This window comes from Corapipo altera, unplaced genomic scaffold, assembly GCF_003945725.1.
Source record: "Corapipo altera isolate COAL_440 unplaced genomic scaffold, ASM394572v1 95, whole genome shotgun sequence".
Taxonomy (NCBI): domain Eukaryota; kingdom Metazoa; phylum Chordata; class Aves; order Passeriformes; family Pipridae; genus Corapipo; species Corapipo altera.
Window position 1 is genome coordinate 199,114 of NW_020884947.1, and position 14,973 is coordinate 214,086.

A 14,973-nucleotide genomic window follows, 5' to 3' on the forward strand; every position below is an offset into this window, starting at 1 on the left:
GCCAAGGAGGTCAGTAGTGGAGGTGACTCTTATTTCATATCTTCAAGACCAGGCCAGTTCCTGGTCGTCTGGGGACTCGCTCCTTCTCTTGGTCCCAGAGAGTATCAGAAGATTCAAGGGCTGTGGGCACCATCTGCGATGCTTCCAGCAGGAGCCAGCTGCCAGGTCCTCCAGACAAGGGAATGTTGAGAGCAGGGGATGGTGAAGGGGGACTCACTAGGGATGTGAGGTGGTGGCACGAACTCCCCTGTGGTGAAAAGCTGGAGTGCTGCAGGTAATAAGCAGCAAAAGGGCAAGGGGAGAGATGGGTCAAAAACTCCAGTTGCAATTAGATTAGAGAATTGAGATGGGATGAAATGGGATAGTCCTCTAGGAAGGGAGAGCGAGGCCATGGGCCACGGGATCCTGTAAAATGCACCGAGGGTGGGTGTGTTCATCAAGCACTGAGGACCTGGTAGAAAACCTTAATTTAACTTTCAGCTTGTGATGCCAAAAGTGGAGGAAGACAGAACCAAACTGCAGTGGAGAGGAGGAAAACTGTGGCAGCAGTGAATGGACAGCAACCCATAAGCAGATCCAGAGAAAAAAAATGAGTTCAAAGGAAGTTTGAAAGTTGTAGTAGATAACAAAATAAATACAAGTTCAGATTGCTGCTTGCAGAAGCCACAGCCCTTAAAGACCCTGTAATGAATATTTGAATCAGTTTTAGCCTGTAAAATCTAAATCTAGGCACAGAGAGGAGCAAAAGAAAAATGCTGCAAGGTTTAAAAGCTGATACATAAGGGGGACTGATATTTGGTGTGCTTGCAGGAAGCAAAAGCTCTTCATATTTTATTACCAATGAGTTCAAGCAATGATGCAACTGTAGGGAGGGACTTATTCTTGGGAGATGACTAGATAACAGCAGTGGTCAGATGCTAGCAAAGCTCATGCCTTGCTGGGAGATGGTTATGTGCTTCAGTTCTCATTTCTACCCACCAAGTATCCCACTTCAGGTCCAAAATCCTCCTTCTGCTGTTGGTGATCCTGATGTAAGTGTGAGCTTAGCCTCGGAAAGCATTTTCCTGCTGTACCTGTAAGGCACAGAGACCTCATGCATGACTGGGCTGCAGGATGCTGGAAGCCAAGCTCCCAACTGCTCATGTGCCAAATCATTGAGGGCACAGACCTGAATTACTTCACAATCTGGACATGTTCTCATATCTCTCCTGATGACAGACTTGTGCAAGGAAATAGCCAGCATATTAGGAATTGTAGGCAGATTATAAACGGGCAGACTAGACTGAAGTCATGTAAATCTTGTAAAATTCTTTGTCTCTGCTTCTGCTTTAGTTAAACTAAGAATGAAATGGTACCTTGGCACTGGCTGATACCAGTGTGTAACATCACCAGACTACTTTCAGAACCATCCTGATCCACTTGAAATTTCAGAACACTATAAAAAGACATTTTGAGGCTAAACTCATTTTCAGAGCTCATTGCAGCCAAATAATTAAATATTGCTACACTTGCAGCCACAGGTCTGTCAGGTCCCATGCTCTGTGGTGTCTGAAATGTAGTGGCTATTTCCCTTTCTTGGAGGAGGAGATGATTTCATCCTTTCATACTGTTTCCTATAGCAACATCATTATATGCCAGCTTTTTGGTGGGGTCTGCTGTGCACCTAATTCATGCAGCTCACACTAGTACTGCTGATGACAATCCCCGACATATATCTTCCCTGAAGCTGTGCTTGCTTAACCAGTATTTAGTGAAGTCGTTGTTTCTAATTTGTCTCTCTAATATGTTCATAATTAGCTCCTTTTGAACTCATCATCCTGCACACCTACTTCTGCAAAATAATCCTGGTAGGTGGAGAAATGCTACTGTTGAAATCAAGCAAGCTGTGTTGGTGCAAGTGAGGTCAGAGTCGGGCATGATGCAGCAGTGCTGGAAATTGCTTTACTTTCAGGAGCTATGTTTTAAAACTTACATTATAAACTGTGCTGCTGAAAATCAAGAGGATTTGTCAGTTAATTCTTTTGCATCAAGTCTAGGCTTGCACATTCAGAGCAGTTATTTCTCCACGGAGAGCTCTTTCCAAAATCACATATATCTATGGAGTTTTGTGTCTTCATTTTTCTGCAGCAAAGGGTGGGTTGGGAACATCCAGTTCCCCATATTCATGATCCAGATGAGTAATTGGCAGTGTCTCTAAACATGTGTCCTCATGCATTTATGGATATTTATGATCTTCCTTGTTAGAGAGATGAACATGTTTTGTCTCTGAGGTCCCCACTGAGTCTACTTTCTTTTTCGCTTTCCTGCGGGTTTGCTCGTCACCTACAGGTGGTTCATAGCTGCACAGCTGGCCAAATGGGTTATAAGGGTATCTCAATGTCTCATTGAAAAGATATGCTGAAGTGTTATTTCTCCTGGAGGCAAGAACAGCAGGCTTGGCAGACCAGAGCTGTGTTTGGCAGCTCCTCTACCGTGATCCTCACAAACCCTGCCCTGGGCTTGGGGCTCCTTTCTGCAGGTACTGCTGTTACACCACAACAACCGGGTTGCCCCAGTATCTCCAGATCTCACTCCTTGAAGGCATAATAAAAAAGCTTTTCTTACGTGCTGGAGGGAAGCAGGACTCCCGGAGAGGGAGTCCACAGCCTTTAACCAGAAGATGGCACAATGTAACTGCTGTATGAACCTGGACAAGCAGGAGCTCTCTCTAAATAAGAGAGTGGAGAGTTGCTAAGAGGAGAGCTAAACAGCCAGACAATTTCAAAGGGGCATATGGTGGCTCTCAGGTGATGGTTTCTGCATTACTGGTCACTCATCTCTCTTCTGGGGTCTTCGTGTGCTTCAGCAAATGTATCCAAGCCAGCACATGCACTCCCCTCTTCCCTCTCCCCATGTGTTTGTGTGCCTGTATGGGTGAGGATATTGGCTGCATGATTTCCATGGGGTTACATCCCCTTCCAGCTTGCCTGGAGTCTGGCAGCCGTTCTGGACAGCCAGCAGCCCACCTGCTTAAAGATCCTCTGGGCCCCCGGCGTATCTCAAACTCTCCAGCAGATGCATGAGAGACCCCAAGAGCTGATGTACCAGGGACCCTGGGCTGTCATCACTGGCTCAAGCCATGGTCCCCCCACTGGTGTGGAGCACACCTGGGCTTGCTGGCAGCATCCAGAGGTCCCAGGTGCTCCAGGGCTGCATTCCTCTCCTCTCCTTCCTCTGAGCTTTGGGGAATTTCTGCCCACATTCCCATGACTCCTGTGGACTCTCAGCCTTGCTGTGGCCTCTACACCTTGTAACAGAACTGCCTGCCTTATTTTTGTACTGAAAGGGTGGGCAATGAGCTTCAGGAGTCAGGGAATGGCTCGGAAAGGGCAACCTTGCTGAAAGGTGGTGAAGGAGAACCAGGTGTCTCCATGGCCACAGATAACTCACTTACTCTTGAGAGGTCCCATGACTGATGTCACCTTGCTCTTGGAAAGGCTGAAAGCCTAAAGCTCCTTTTACAAATGGGAAACTGAGGCTCACAACAAAACATGGGACTGGGCATGTAAATAGTAATGCAGCTGGGACCTGCAGTTCTCCCCTGCTCCTTGAACAGCCTTGTCTGTGGCTGTAGGAAAGCGTGTGGCAAACACAGCTACCCCCTGTTGTGCCTCTGACCAAATTCTTGGGCACATTGTATTGCTTGAGCAGTTGGGACATGTAAAGCCCTCTGAGAGTCTTGAATGAACAGGCCTGTAGGAGTGCGAACTGTTGTGGTGCTGAGGATGGATTATTTTAAAGGCAGGGCCCAATTAATGAAGTTGATGATGATGGTATGACAGGCAGTAGCTTAACAACAGATCCTGGAGACAGAGCTACACCGGCATGAATGAGTGAGCAAAAACCAGGTACATCTATAACATCCTTGTCCTTTTAGCTCAGTACTGATATCAAGATCATACACTGGATATCACATAAAGAGATGTGTCTCAGAGGTTTTGTGTCTGTCTCCAAGGACAGAGCTGATTCTCAAGGTTTCTTTGATTGCCATTGACATTTTTCATTTCACTTTTGCACCCTAGTCAAACACAAACCCTTTGCCTGTCTGGGGAGATACAAGGAAACTGTGGTGGCACGGAAAGCTTAAAGAGAAAAATTAAAAAATTACTTGCTTGCATTTTTTCTTGTGTTGGGGAAATTTGCTCTTTGGTGCACTTGATAATATTTGCATTAAATTATCCTCCTCTAAACAGAAATTGTTGGGACTAATTTAGGTTTCAGGGCATAAATCCAACCTTAGAAGACTATAATAACATGACAGCTCTTTGCCATTGAATTACATGTTAAGTATCTTACAGTGGAACTGTAATTACATGCTCACTCCAAGCATTGACAAGTAAACAGGATTATAACAGTCTCTGGAACCAATGTTTGCATGAATACTTCAAGAGAAAAGAGATACTTGAGGATACATATGGGGTTTATTTTCTGGCTGAAAGCATATCATTGTTATTTATTATTCACACACTACTGCTGTACATGGCAGAACAGAGGCTGTGCAGTACTTACCAGCTAAGAGGGAGACATGGATAAAAAAAGAATAAACAAAAATAAGTGCTGGCATTTTCAATGTTTGCTTTAGCTGGAAGGGAAGGGAGGGATAATCAGACATTGACAGAAATTGAGGTAGCTCTGGAATGCACTGGGAACACAATGGAGACGTGCCTGCACAGAGCCATGCAGGCCTTCCAATGATCATCAATACCCATCTTAGCAGGTCTGGAAGACTGTGTGGAGCATCTTACGTGTTTTTTCCTTTTGCTCCCTAACACTCCTGGGTCTCAGAGGGTTTAATCACATGTAAGATCTTGCCAATAACTTTTGATATGGCCCTGGAAATCACGTAATTCAGTTCACGTGGTATCAGAGGTAGGGAGCAAAGTGGTGACGTTCTAGTTCTGATGGAGTTCAGATGGATGTCTCTGCACCACCAGAAGGGTTTAGCAGCAGGGGAATAAACCTCCCCTCTGGTACTCACCCAGAACTGAGGCTTGACAACATTTATTTCTCCCTTTCTCTTTTATCTCAATGCTGGGGTGAGGAAGTGGAATGATTAGCTAAGGATGGTTCCTATAGCCCAGACAAACCTGGTCTAGGCTATCTTCAGGACAAACTGGGACTAGGAGATAAATTCCTGGCAAAGCTGAGAAGTGCTTCCAAAGCTTCCCTAAATATGATACTAACTGAAGTGAGTTGACGAGAACATGTCAGGACAATGGGAGGGGAAGAGGAAGATGCTGTGAGTGCCACGGGCTCATGTAGGTATTTGGATCAGGCTCCAGAAACACAAGCAGCACATGTCTCACGGTGTGTCTATGAGACTGTCTCTGACAGGCTGAACAACAGCTCCAGGCCCAAATCCTCCTGAGCTTTGGAAAAGACTTGGACTCGGAGATGAAATCCGTGTCTGTGGCTCATCTCTGATGAGTATTTTGTTAACCTTGGCCAAAGTGCTCATGTTTGCTCTTTGTGCAAACTCCCCTTGTTAGGGGACTATGGTGTCAGCCGCTTGCCCTACACCTACCCCTACTTCTTCATTAAGAGACACTTTCACACCATGTGTCCTGCACTCTGTGGTGGCATCTGGGGCTTCATGCAGGCATTCTCACTTCCAGCTCACGAGAGTGATGGCATGACTTGCTGTAAATCAGGAGCCTGCATGCAATTGACATTTGAACTGGTAGTGAGAGGAAAAGGGCTGGTATCTGGCTTATCCATGCTCTTTGCTGCAGCTTGGGTATGTCCTTGGTGGCAAACCCTCCTCCAGTGAAAGCCCTTCAGCCACCTTGCTTTGGGACCACGAGGTCCCTCTTGCAGTATGTGTGCTGCAGGCAAATCTGTTCTCACATCTTACATTGCTCTTGTTTGAAATGGGATTTGTCCATAATGAAAAACTAATGTTTATTAGGTGACTGGGAGTCTGGGTTTCAGAGCTGCAGCTAAGTGGGAGAGCTCAGCCAACTGACTTGAATTTGGCTGATGCATCTTGCATCTCCTGTCAGTATAGGTGTTCCCAGATCAGTGGAGGGGAGGCTTCACTGACATTTACTTTATGAATGCTAGTAAAATGCTTAGAGAAGCATGAGTGACCAGATCAGTGTCTATCAGTAGAGCAACCAAATAGCTTCTTACACAAACCTAAGAACTGACTGGGCTATTGGCTATACTGGTGTCCTTATGCATCCAAAGATAACCCCAGGTCTATGGAGAGAACACACATGTAAGGCTGAAGACATTCCAACATTATACACGTGGTATTTCAGTTGGCAGCTCCAAGCATCTTAACTTCCTTTTGTCTTTACCAGTTTTCCCAGAATAAGGAGTTGTTGATTTGGCTGCCTTTTCACACCTCAGATTGTTTTAAGAAAATCTTGGTTGGGAAAACAGAGCTAAACTTCTAAAGGATGTGGTTTATTCCTAGAAAAATTTGAGCTATGCCAGCATTCAAGTTTGTGTTTAACTCTGAAGCAATTTGGCATCTAGTTTTGTCAGGGCTATAATACTGTGTTGTCCAACCTGCCCAAGCCAAAGGTTCACTGTTCTGATGCGTAGGACTCCAGTGACTCCTCTTAGAAAACCAGTCTGAGACTCAGCTGCGCCCTGGATGGATTTCTGCTGAATCACACCTGCAAACTGTTCTCCAGCACAGCCACGATGTGCCTTCCTGCACAGTGCAATGGGGTCTTTCCTTCCAATTAAATCCAGAAGATTGATGTGAAGAGTGGTACCAAAGGGTCCTCAAAGTGATGGAAGCAACACAGCACCTCCTTCAAGAACCTGCACTCTCTTCCTTACAGGATTGTGCCCGTGTAAAATATGAGTTACATTGTTATCTCCTAATCCTTATTCCCTTGTTAGTAGAGGAGAGGCAATACATCCATAAAGCTGAAGCAACATATAACAATATTGTGTATTGTCAAAACTCTTTGTTAAAGCTCTGTCACTGAAGTCACTGTAGAAATGATGAAGAGAACTTCATTTTTGGCTCCGAGATTCACCGTCCTATATTCCCAGGGGAAGAACTCTCACACCTCTAAAGCGCAGAGAATTTCCTCTGCAGCTGATGGGAAACAAATGTCTCCGAGTAACTCACAATGTCCTTTTTCTGATGCCACTGCATGAAAATGAGAATGTCAGCTCAGAAATGCAACTCCACGTATAAGCAGTATGACAAAATTTTAAAAAGGATTTTTAAATCTTTTCCCCTGCTCTCTGCAGGCCAGCCCAGGAATGGGGACAGACCAGGGTACACCATGGATTATACAGGAATGAACATAACCAGAATCAGCCCCTGGTTTACAAACAAATATTTTTTCTTGTTTTGGTCCCAGAAGGGTGAGTGCCCTGTTTCTCTTGCAGGTACAAATCCTGAGGTACAAATCCCGAGGTACAAATCCCTGGTGAGCAAGGGGAGGAAACACAGTGAGCTTTGTATCATCAGCTTCTCAAATTTTTGCTGGGGGTAAAACAGCCTTTGAAGGGAGACAAATCAATTGACTTTACAGCTGGGCTGATTGATGACGGCAGTTCACCATTCCCAAAGTTGGAATCTGCATGCTGAGGCTGCCAGAGAGTGTTGAATCCTCCCAGCCCTCTCCTGTCTTAGGACATCATGCTGCTGGCTCAGACAGAAGCTACTGACTACTCATATAGGATCCCCTGTGCTAGGGGATTACTGCCTTCAAACATCAAACATGCTCCTGGCTTTGCTGGAGCAGGATAAAAGGAAGAGAGGAGGTGAAGCTGAGGACGCAACCCGCCAGTCCAGGTTGAACTGCAGGGCTGGCAGTGAGGAAAAAAATAATATTTCTGCTGCTAAACAAATTTGGTCTGGAATCAGTGAAGAACTAACTGGAGCCAACCTGGCTTTCTCTACACTCTTCTTAGAAAACCTGTGCAGATAATTCAGAAATTTGATTTCTTCCCCAGCACTTGCCTGGCTGTTACAGAGATCTTGCCTCTTTATTATTATTATTATTTTTTTGGGTACTGTTTCTAGTGTGGATTTGCAGAGACCCCCAGAGCATCCTCTGCTCCCTTCTGGGTTTTGTTGGTTCTTGTTCTGGCAGAGACAAACATCCATGTTCAGATTTCAGTGAGGGCATTATTTTCTCTTTGATTTAGCACGACCAGGAGTTATTCCATTATACCCAGACTTGTCTATTTACTCTTTAAAGCATGTTCCTTTTATTTACTCCTCCAGAGCTGCCTGTTTAATCCAATCTCTTTTCCACTGAATTACACTAGCACAATAACACAGGCCAAACAGGTTCAGCCTGGGTCACGGGTGGCAGAGTAAGAGGCTATATTCTTGCCAGATAATAACTTTAGTATTAAAAAAAAATTAGTATTTACTGAGACTGGTGAGATTTATAGCTAGAAAGGGAGTTTCTAGTCCCAGTATTTGTAACGGTTTTGAAGCACCTATCCCTGTAAAAAAGGAGCAAATGACCTGAAAATGAGAGTGGAGTCCAGCTCGTTTTTGCAGGAAGCCTGAGGTTTGACAAAAGCTTTGGCAAACGAGCAATGCCTGGTCAGACAGATGTGGGGCCTTGTGGAGAAGGCAGGCTCCACATTCCCACCAAAGCTCCACACTCAAACCCTGGGATGACATTACTCTGTTTGAACTCACAGTGGTGTATAACATGGATAAAAGCACCTGGGTGAGCAGACCCTGGAGTTCAGAGCCAGCACTGCTGCGGAGGCTGCGCCTTTTGTATCCCAGCATCTCTCTTCCCTCTGGCTTTGGGTTACAAACCGTGTGACAGCTGAGGATACCCTCTTATGTATTTATGGTACCTTTCTGCTCTTTTACTATTGCATTACATCTGCCTTGCCACGCAAGATTTTTATGTTCTTCATTATTCTTTTTGAGTAGCAGATTTTTTTGTTCCTCATTATTAATGCTGTACCTTAATAGCTCTCTTAAGAAAACAGACACCTGCACTTTACAGAAACATGAGAAGATAAGTTCTCTGGCCCGTGGAGGTTAAGTTCTTATTTATTTCTATCATATATGATTTACTATCCAGCCATTTCTCTCGTGAGATACGGTGTCACCTTCTAGCTGCCCTGTATATATCTGCTGCTCACCAGGACAGCAGCCAGTCTACTCTGCTCCTGTTATTTTGGAAACCTGGAGCTGTGAGTTTCATGAAGGCTGTGTTAAGTAAGCAACAGATTTATCTTTGTCGAAAGATAAAAGTGTTTGGCAGCAAATGTTGGCGGGTCCTTGCATATTTCCAGGGCTCCTTAGCCTGCTCTCTGCTGTTCCCTTCAGTGGGGATGGCTAAAGGGGTAGCTACCCAACCCAAGGGGCTGTCTTGCATCCCCCTAGCCTGAGCAGACCTGGTGTGGTTAATACTGAACACTCCCCGTGCCTGGGGTGGGTGGGACAGGTGTTCCACCATGTAGTCTCTGGTGGGTCATATCATGGTGGATTTTGTATCCATCTTCCTTGAGGTGTGGGCACGCTGGCAGCACTCCTCAGGTCCACCAAGATTTTTCCCCGTGGTGTGAGTGTCCTCCCCCCCAGACTTGCCCTGCACCTGCAGGATAAGCCCATTAGCACAGCACCAGGACAAGGAGAGTCTGATGAGCATCTGAGCAGCTGAAGGGCTGAGAAGTCCCCACTGAGCTCAGGGGATGCCTCTCTGAAGATGCCTCCCTCATTGCAGCCCTCATGCCCTGTACCATGGTTTCCCCCACAGGCAGCTCATGCCCTGCGAGGAATAATGCCAAGGCTGAGCCGTTGTGGTGTTGCAGTTGCATGGCTGAGAGCCATCCACAAGCCAGCACCCTGCCCTCAGCATTTGCTTCAGGAATAATGCATCTCTAAGAGGAATGTCCTACAGTGAAAGCATTGAGGAGATGGTGCATATTCCCTGAAAACCCTATTGCTGTACCAGAGCTGCCTGACCTGGCTGGATCCGCACTTCAGGGAATCAAGGAGATTTTCTCAGGCAAACCCTGGGCAAAATCAAGCTCCTGCCAGTCCAGACAGGATGGAGCAAGGTACTCACTGGGGAGAGGGCATCACAGCTCTCCCACCCCATTTCTCAGCAAGCATCCCATTCCAGCCTCTCCTATTGTTTCTATTTGCATACAGATAGAGATTTCCTATGAGGATCGTTTCCGTATGGTTTTTACGCATGAGAGTAAACAAGACATAGCTGTCGACTATATAGTTACCATATTTTTGGTGTTGTTCCCATCCAGAAAATGCAGCTGCATTATATTCCTGATAAAGTGGAACTAAAGTTTGGCTTCAGCAAGAAATGTTAATAAGTGAAAGACATTTCAAACAACACTGATTGAGGCAAAGTGTCAGTCCCTCTTTCCCCCCCTCCCCTTCCCTCCAAGGGCTTTATCTTTATTTTTTCGCAGAGTTGCAAAAACTCTGACGCCTGACCTGGAAATCAGCAAATTTCTGCTCCTGGTTACACTTGTATGAATCTGAAATGGCTTTATTGGTTTCAGGGGGTTTGTCTGGGCCAGCACCCTGGTCACTGAGAGCAGGGGCTGTGCTACTGCTTTATTACAGGTTCGTCCTTCAGATAATTTGGTTTCTCTTTGTTATCAAGGTCCAGCCAGAAAGGGGAAGGTTGTGCTCATACCACCTAAACTTAGTCAGTGCCCCTGACATGATGCATGTGGCTCTTGCCTAATCTCCTATTGCTGACAATTAAAACACAAACATATAGTCATATTTTTGGATGAAACTGTACAAACATTTCAAAACAGTTTATGCATGCAGATTTGTATGTTATCAGAGAGCACCACACACGCACATGGAATTTATGGAAAATGATGAGAGATTTGAAAGGAAATAGTTGGGGAAGTTGTCTTATTTTTTTGAACATAAATCCCGAAACAGTTTCCTTTAACATTCCTCACGTCTGTCCAGCAATTAATACCTGACATTTCTGTTTTTCACTCTGTCTGTTGATCTTGGGCATTTATTTTTTTTTTGTTATTTATTGCAACTCTCCTTTCACGTTTGCTACATCTACTTGCTAAACACAGCATCAATGTGTTCAGACGAACTTCCTTGCACAGTATGATGATGTGAAGGAGCAGTGAGAGGAGATTTAGGTCTCCGAAACTGTGGTCTCCTCCCGAGATGAGATATTTAGATTCAGAGTCTTCAGCTCAGCCTACCTGTACTGAATAGTGGCTGCATGTAAGAGTCTGTTGATCAGGTTTTTTTTCTCACTTACAATGATTCCAATGGCTCCAGTGGGATTATTCTTGTACTAGCCAGATGTAAAAGGAAAGCAAAATCAAATCCTTCATACATCAGTGTCAGACTGACTCCAAGAAACCAGTGTTGAGTGATATAAAGGATAAGGGGCCTGAGGAAGGATGTGTTTATGGAGAACATTTGGAAACTTTAACTACTTGTAGTTTGAGTAACTGCTGAGTTAGGGAACTGCCTGCAAATATTAAAGAGTGGAAAAAAGTAGGGAGTGATGCAAAGGGATACGAAAAAGAGGAATGAGATACAATTAAAGAATGCAAGAATACAGCTCTTTTAACCAAATGGCAACCTATTCTTCCATAATCTTTTTGTACCATATTACATATTCCTAATCCAAACAGCTGAGCACATTCCAGGAGTGTAGAAATGGTGCCCTGAGAGTCAGATTAGGTTTATTCCTGTGATAGCAGTCACAGTGGTGTAGTTATTGGGTGGAAGGGAAGCAGATTTTGCTGGGAAATGTAGTATCTTAGGTCTACTGAGAGAAGTCAGGCAAAAAGCAGGTGAGATCTGGGCCTTGTGGGTCCAAAACCTTTTCTGTGTTCTTCTGTCTGGATTGCTTGATCTAAACCCCTTCCTTGTTCCTACCTTTCCTGCAAGGAAGGAGAATTTTGTGTGGATTGTAGTGTTTTATTATACTACAACCTTCTTATACACACTTTTGGAGCAGAGAAGGCTGTTTGAAGCTGTCACCCAGGGACTGCTGGTCTGTACTTCCCGGTGCTGATTTGGGATGCCCGGTTTCTCCTGTGTAAGCAAACTTCCCCTTTGAGAGGAGCGTTCAGCTTAGCCTGGAGTGAGGAGTTTTCTTCTGCTGTCATCCATCTTGGAAACACGAACTAAGCTGCTGAGTAGTGTGTCCTAGTCACGGAGACCTTGAAATTCATTTGGCAGCCCCTGGGAAGGCAGCGTGAGTGACTCGTGCTGCCAACAGGATGCATCCTCCTGGGCTGGGATGGGCTGGGCTTGGCTGGCTGGCATTCCCTGAGCACTGCCTGGGCCCTGATCAGGGCTGTTACGTTTCCCCAGTGCCAGGGAGCGCTGACACAGCGTGCCTAACCTGGCCAAGACAGATAGGGTCTCCCTGCCAACTGGGGATGGTGGAAATGATTTCCTGCAGATGCCATCATGTGCAAATTTAGCAACAGTGAGAAATCCAAGCACATTCTCCAGGCACAGTGTGCTGGGCAGCATGTGTGACCAGTCCTTGGTGAAAGGGCTGGGAACTCTCTCCTGGTGGTACTTCAGACCAAGACAGAGACCACAAGGTACCAGAGGGATCACTTGTGCCTCTAAAAACCTTGAAAGCCCTGATGCAAGGGCCATTGGGAATTGGGACCTCACAGCATTCTGCACAGGACCCAAGGTTTGGATTATAGGACATTTAAACCTGTTACCATCCTTTCTTCTCTGTTGGACAATGGCATTTGTGTTTCATATATAAGAGTGAACTGTATGCGTATGAGGAATCATTTGTTTCTTTGCAACACTGCTTAGGGCAAAGCACACTCTGAGGTAATAAATGTATATGTGGGGAGAAGAGATGGTATCTTTTTATTAAGAAGAAAATACAGATTTCAGGACTGTATCACCCTGTTTGATCTTTCCATCTTCCTGTAGATCCCCTCCGAATATTACCTCAGGTTATAACTGAGTCTGAGTTACCACATATAGGGAATATAGTGATTCCACTCTCACAAAACACTGCTTTCTCTGAAAAACACCCTTTCAGTTTCAACTGTAGACCCAAACAGAGCACAGTGACTCTGCTGTTGTGCAAATGGAAAAGTGTCTGTTGTGCTCCTTGTCTGCCCAGCTGTGACATTTTCTATGCCGTCTTGTCACATGCCAAATACTTTATCAGAACTGATCTACCCGGGGAAACCTGCCCTCTGCCACATCAATCACGTTACTTACCTTTCCCTGCATCTGGAGCAATCCCCTTTTCCAGGCATCCCTAGAGGAATGCTCAGGTTGACACCACGTGGTTGCTCTGCCCTGGGTAACCAGAGGAGGGCTGCAAAAACAGGGTGGCAGGTGGAAGGAATGTGCTAATCCTGGCCATGCCCTTCCATCACCTTCACGTGCTCCGTCAGCTGCACGGAGCCACCCAGTCCCGCACACCCTCCGCCCCGGTGGCATGTCCTTGTGGATCTGTGCCATGGGACCTCGTGCTCCTGCAAGGCACTGTTGCCAACCCAGGTCGCTTGGATGACCAGAGCTCCCCTGGGGTGCTGGGTGTGATGGGAAATTCAACCGCATGGCTGCCACCAACAGTTTGAAAAAAATCACTGAAAGAGGTTAGGAATTACAGTCTGGAGGTGTTGTGTCTCCCAGGTCATCTGTAGGGGGGGGAAAAAAAAAGCAAAACAATCAAGATAGAAGGGAGAAAACGGGGGGAAATGGAGTTCTGTGATGATGGAGGTGAGCAGTTCCTGGGAGAAAAGAGGTAAGAAAGCTGGAAAAAGTCCAATTTGTGGTTTTGGAGACATGAGAAAAGTCGTTCTGGGGATGGATGTTCACTAGACCATCACAACTATGTGAAATCTGAAAAGCCACGCTCTGGAAACGGGGCTTTGGGGACAACTGGGATACAAATGGACTGTTAGGCTGCTTCTCAGGCCATGTGGAGACATGTATTTCGTTGCTTAGCATTCGTTTTTGTTTGTCAGCTCCAGAAAGCTGTTTTCCCACAGCCTTGTCTCAGGATCGTGGGGTGCATGAGCAAACTGGGGCTGTTGACTTTCAGACTACTCAATCATCCTGCAAATTACAGCCAGCCCAGAAAAAACACAGCTCTGCATGTTTCCTTATTTAGGTAGAACTGTTGGGAAAACAGCATGAGATTTTGTTTCTGATAAAGTAGGAGCTGTTTCAGGAATATTAATTATTTTTCTTGTATCAGTGTTTTACATTTATTCATCCACTACAGCATTGGGAATGAGATGGATGAAGTCTACAGAATAGTTTCAGACTTTCTGTCAGGCACTCGAGCCTATGAAAAAAAAATTAAAAGAAATTGTGCTGACATTTTGGAGTCAGTAGGGTTTATTTTCTGGTTATTTTAGCCTGGGGTATGGAAGCTGTGGGCTCTATTCCCTGCCCCATGTAATCTTTTTGCAACATCACTTGGAGTCAGGTTCTTAAAAAGTTTCTGAATGCCTGAAGACAGAGGTTTAGGGACATCTGAAGGTGTTCAGTCACCTGAGTAATTTTGATCATTTTGTGTACCACTTCTGTAATCCTCCATCTCCCAGAACTTCACACTGGTGAAAGGCTGCAGAAAAGATTTTGCTGCTTTATAGTTGTATTGGGAGGAGAAAGAGTCTGGGAGATGTTGGAGTCTACAAAGGCACATGTGATTTTCAGTAAGGAAGTGAGGATGTAAGGAGTGGGTCCATCAGAAGGTTTTTATCTGCTGTGTCCAACCTGAGCTGGATGCTCGGTGCTGGGCTTGGGCACAGCCTGGGTTGGAAGAAGGTCTCTTCTTCTTGACTGGAGCTGATTCAGGCTCAGAGGGAGTTCACCCAAGTCTCTAGACAGTCTGAAACAAGACAGTGATGGTGTACCTGGGAATTAAACCTCGATCTTGGTGCATGACTCAGAAAAACAAGATGAGGAGTAGGAGCTCAGTCAGGTCCCTCTAACCTGGTGGGAAACCTGCCTGCGAGCTG